This window comes from Littorina saxatilis, linkage group LG6, assembly GCF_037325665.1.
Source record: "Littorina saxatilis isolate snail1 linkage group LG6, US_GU_Lsax_2.0, whole genome shotgun sequence".
NCBI classification, from domain to species: domain Eukaryota; kingdom Metazoa; phylum Mollusca; class Gastropoda; order Littorinimorpha; family Littorinidae; genus Littorina; species Littorina saxatilis.
This window is the reverse complement of record NC_090250.1, coordinates 39160144-39166126: the sequence shown is the minus strand read 5'-3', so window position 1 is coordinate 39166126 and position 5983 is coordinate 39160144.

The window sequence follows — 5983 nt, the reverse complement described above, 5'->3', positions numbered from 1 at the left end:
CTGTTTGTCTGTCTTGCTTTGTGTCTATTTCTTTTAACCTTTCAATGTGATTTATTTTTTACTGTAACTATATGTTCTCTTCTCATTTTTTACATTTAGTCAAGTTATGACTAAATGTTTTAACATCGAGGGGGGAATCGAGACGAGGGTCGTGGTGTATGTGTGTGTGTCTGTGCGTGTGTGTGTGTGTGTGTAGAGCGATTCAGACTAAACTACTGGACCGATCTTTATGAAATTTGACATGAGAGTTTCTGGGTATGATATCCCCGGATGTTGTTTTCATTTTTTCGATAAATGTCTTTGATGACGTCATATCCGGCTTTTCGTGAAAGTTGAGGCGGCACTGTCACGCCCTCATTTTTTAACCAAATTGGTTGAAATTTTGGTCAAGTAATCTCCGACGAAGCCCGGACTTCGGTATTGCATTTCAGCTTGGTGGCTTAAAAATTGATTAATGACTTTGGTCATTAAAAATCTGAAAATTGTAAAAAAAAAATAAAAATTTATAAAACGATCCAAATTTACGTTCATCTTATTTTCCATCCTTTTCTAATTCCAAAAACATATAAATATGTTATATTTGGATTAAAAACAAGCTCTGAAAATTAAATATATAAAAATTATGATCAAAATTTCTTTTTCGAAATCAATTCAAAAACACTTTCATCTTATTCCTTGTCGGTTCCTGAGTCCAAAAACATATAGATATGATATGTTTGGATTAAAAACACGCTCAGAAAGTTAAAACGAAGAGAGGTACAGAAAAGCGTGCTATCCTTCTCAGCGCAACGAATACCCCGCTCTTCTTGTCAATGTCACTGCCTTTGCCACGGGCGGTGGAGTGACGATGCTACGAGTATACGGTCTTGCTGCGTTGCGTTGCCTTCAGTTTCATTCTGTGAGTTCGACAGCTACTTGACTAAATGTTGTATTTTCGCCTTACGCGACTTGTTTTCTCCCTGATGCTCGGCTGAAATTTCTTCGTTTTTGCTTTGTGTTTTCATGTCTTTTGCTAATTGCGCTCAGTTTATCCGATTCTGTACTTTGTTTCCCGTATAAGTATCTTTCTTCTTTTTGCGCCAGCTGTAAACGGATCCTTAAATCAGCATGGTACTAGTATATAATCAACAACAGCTGTCTAGCAGTGAATACAAAATAATGACCGGCACGGTTGGCCTAGTGGTAAGGCGTCCGCCCCGTGATCGGGAGGTCGTGGGTCATACCTAAGACTTTGAAATTGGCAATCTAGTGGCTGCTCCGCCTGGCGTCTGGCATTATGGGGTTAGTGCTAGGACTGGTTGGTCCGGTGTCAGAATAATGTGACTGGGTGAGACATGAAGTCTGTGCTACGACTTCTGTCTTGTGTGTGGCGCACGTTATATGTCAAAGCAGCACCGCCCTGATATGGCCCTTCGTGGTCGGCTGGGCGTTAAGCAAACAAACAAACAAACAAACAAACAAACAAAATAATGAAGAAAGCGTGTCACTGGTATTGGATCCGTCTTTGTGTGAGGCTTGAAGGAGCGGGAGTTTGCAGTACTGTTGGTTGTAGGACTTGTTGTTGTTGTCTTGGTATTTGTTCTTCATCGTGTTAAATCGAACTTACAACTAGAGCACATGGTAACGTGTAAAGGAATTGCTATATTCAGTGAACAATAAACAGACGTTTGTCCTCGTTTTTCCTGATTTTGATATTCTAAACGTCCTGTATCATCTTGTGTTTTCAGATCAATTGTTTCATTTAATTTTGTCCACGCTCCACTGAATACACGCGCAAAAACAACGACGAAGATAACGACGACAACGACGACGACATCAACAACAACAACAACAACAACAACAACAACAACAACAACAACAACAACAACAACAACAACAACAACAACAACAACAAACTTCTTTTTGAGTAAAATAAAAAGACAAAAGAATACATGAGACAAACAACAAATGAGCAACTCTGCTGATACAATTATTGTCATGTTGTACATGTATGGCTCTGAAAAACGAAGTAAGATGGCAAATTTTGCACAAACAAAATCCTGAAAGTAGTTTTGACTATATACTTTGTGTTGCCTTTATGCATACATTTCTTCTCGTGCAAACTATCATATGCTCTACCGGCACGGTTGGCCTAGTGGTAAGGCGTCCGCCCCGTGATCGGGAGGTCGTGGGTTCGAACCCCGGCCGGGTCATACTTAAGACTTTAAAATTGGCAATCTAGTGGCTGCTCCGCCTGGCGTCTGGCATTATGGGGTTAGTGCTAGGACTGGTTGGTCCGGTGTCAGAATAATGTGACTGGGTGAGACATGAAGCCTGTGCTGCGACTTCTGTCTTGTGTGTGGCGCACGTAATATGTCAAAGCAGCACCGCCCTGATATCAATCAATCAATCAATGACGCTTATATCGCGCATATTCCGTGGGTACAGTTCTAGGCGCTCTGCAGTGATGCCGTGTGAGATGAAATTTTATACGGCCAGTAGATTGCAGCCATTTCGGCGCATATTTACCTTTCACGGCCTATTATTCCAAGTCACACGGGTATAGGTAGACAATTATTAACTGTGCCTAAGCAATTTTGCCAGGAAAGACCCTTTTGTCAATCGTGGGATCTTTAACGTGCACACCCAATGTAGTGTATACGGGGGGAGGGTTCGGACACCGAAGAGAGTCTGCACACAAAGTTGACTCTGAAATAAATTTCCGCCGAACCTGGGATCGAACTCACGCTGACAGCGGCCAACTGAATACAAATCCAGCGCGCTACCAACTGAGCTATATGATATGGCCCTTCGTGGTCGGCTGGGCGTTAAGCAAACAAAACAAAAACAAAACAAAAAAAATCATATTCTCTGCAACACATTCTCGTGCTTTTACACGACGATATTAAAGTATCCTTCAACTCAAAGTAACGCCATCAATCAAAAGCCTTGCTGTTACCTGTTCAGAGTGGTATTTCAGTGTTTTTTGTTTATAAGTGTGTTGGTGTCACCTGTGTTAATGCAGTGGAACCTCTCTTGAAATACTTGTATGTTGAATAAATTCAGCGACATATTCCAACTCTTCACAGCATGAAGCAACGCTATTAATTCTGTCGTGGTATTTGAACCACTGCAAGAACTGAGTTTTATCGCACTGTAAAAGGCCGAACATGTCTCTAATAGTCTACGTAATTGTTTACTGCATGGGTTAGAATAATACCTTTTATACTGGTGCATTTATATGCAGTTGTGTTGTAAGAGCGCATGTCAGTCCGTTCACATCTTCTGAGCTATAGTTTGTTATGTTGGCATTGTATGTTAAATATTCCGTATCAAGGTCTTGTGTTTTGTTCCGATTTCATATGAGAACAGTGACTCTTTTGTGCTCCAAGGAAATCTGCAGAGCACGGAACATACAGATACAGGCGGTTGTTTTGAGAAACGCCTGCGTTGGATCTGTCACCACCCAACCCGCCATTATGCGTCTTCTGATGCTGATAGCTGAGGTGGCTCTGACTTTAGCGGCACTTATTTATTGCTGCATTCTTTCTTGTGTGACGATGTGTGAATGTGTGTGTGTGTGTGTGTGTGTGTGTGTGTGTGTGTGTGTGTGTGTGTGTGTGTGCCTGGGTTTGTGTATTTCTTTCCTTCCTTCCTTTCATCCCCTTTTCTTACTGTGTTAAACCAATCCGGCTCCCCTTGTTTGTATTCATCTGTGTATCTTTTGAGTTCAATTTGGTTGCTTATTGTTTGTTTTGATGTCTTTTGTTTTTTGTATCACTTTCATACGAGAACCATGAAGACTTTTCTTGGTTGTTTGCTCCGGACGAATCTAAATAGCGAAGAAAATGCAGAAAGAAACGGATGTTTTGCGAAACGCCTTTGTTGGGTCTGTCACCACCCAGCCCGCCATTACGTCTTCTGGTGCTGATAGCTGAGGTGGCTCTGACTTTAATGGCTCTTCCTTAGGCCTGGCGCTCACATATGTAACTTCAAAAGGACAGACGACGCACTGCAGATTATTCCAGCCCGCTACACGTTGAGTTAGGCAATTTTTCTTTTTGATACAGGAAGACTTGTTTTGAGAATGTGAAAGTATGCAAAAGCTCTTGTGGGATGCTATGCAGTTTTCCTGATGGATAATTTTGCTGTCAGCTCTTTATCTCACGTTTATCCAGCTGTCACTGCTCGAAATAGGCAGTTTGCAACTTATAACTAAAATGAGATAGGCAGATTGTTCAGAAACCAAAGAAATTTGTTTGCGTTTTTCTTAAAACATCAAAAAATGACATAGGCAATTATCTTATGAGCGTGACGAAATAGTTTCCCCCTCGGCTCAGGAAGCAGCCCGGCTGTTGATTGTAGACATGTGTTTTAGTTGACGGCCACTCTTAGCCAATGTAAAAGCCTGGGTGGATCTGCGGTGCAGAACGTTACACAGAAAGGCATGTTCCTTTAACTCATCTTCCTCTCTTTGGTTTATTGGTGTGTCTTTTGTTTTGTTAAGCTTTGCGGCTCTCTTCTTTCTTGCGTCCTTCCTAGCCCTTTTTTTTATTTGTTGTTCTTGTTTGTTTTCTGTTCTTTTTGTTATCGTTCTGGGTCCAAAAGACATTCGACGTGAACACATTACGTTTGTGGCTGTATATTTTCTCTGTTTTATCTCTTGATCTCCGTGCACGGTTTTCTTTTGAATTGTAGTTTTCCTTTTGGCTCCTGGTATTTTCTTTCCCTTATTTTCAGTAAGACAGAATGACTGTGCCTTTGTTTTGTGTCTGTGCATGTAGGCTATACGTACATCTCTGTGCAACTATTTTGTCTTGCTTTACCTTCTTACCTCAGTAAGTTGTTTTTGCATTTCTTTGCGTGAATTTATATGTGTGCCAGTGTACACGTCTCAGTGAGTGCGTGTTCCATTTAGTGTCTAAATGCCATTATAGCTCGTGGAGACTGTGCCTTCCTTTGTGTCGGTGTGATTCGCTATCTCAACGAGTATGTGTCCCATTTGTTATTAATTTTGTGTACACGCATTCTTCAAATGGGCTGTGTTTTCCTTTGTCCATGTCAGTGAGGCTGTATCTTAACGAAAACTTAAAAAGGGTCCATTATGTTTATGTGTGCCAGTATATAAGCCTACCTCAAGTAACCTGTGTCTTCTTTTACGTTCGTGTGATTCTCTATCTCAGTGAGGATGTGCCCTATTCTTGTCAGTATACGTCAGGTAAACTGCTGATGCGCTTCCCATTTTTTTTTCCGTTTGACCCATGAGTGCCAGTTTACGTCAGGTGGACTGTGTCTTTTTTTCTTCTTCTTTTTTTAAGTTGCATTTTTCATTCCTTTATTTTAGACTAGATTTATTTTTTTGTCAAGCTAGTCAATTTAAATTTTTTTTTTACACTTATTTATTTTTTACAAGGACAACACAAGCAAACAAAAGTGGACTGTGTCTTGCTATAATTATTGTCCGTGTGGCATATGTTTGCGTTTGTGGCAGTATACCTCAGATAGACCGTGTCTCCCATTTTTGTCCGTGTGTCCTATAAATCATCAGATGTTCTGCCTCACTCTCTTCAAAACCTAAATTGATTTGCGTGGTTGAACAGGAAGAGTACACACGACCAAAAAAGCAATTTGTGTCAAATGTGAAAAAGTGAACCACAATAGCAACTCGACCCGGCGTAATAAAATACGTTCTTGGTCACTCCTATTCTTTTTTGAGCAACCTAATTTTTGTTCTTACCAAATAAACAAGGAAAACATACCGTGGGTATTGTTTAAAATTGTATTTCAGAAGATGCAAAAACCCTTCGAAATCACTAGTAATATAATTCTTCTTCATAAATTGTGATACTCTAAAACTCTTTCTTTTTACCTGAAGTTATCTCGTTATATATTTGACTGATGCTGAAGGAAAATGAAACCAAATCTGCCGCTTTCAAATGTCACATTTCTGTGCGAATTTGGTTTTTATCCAATGAGTTCGAAACAATGTAGCCAGAGAAATTTT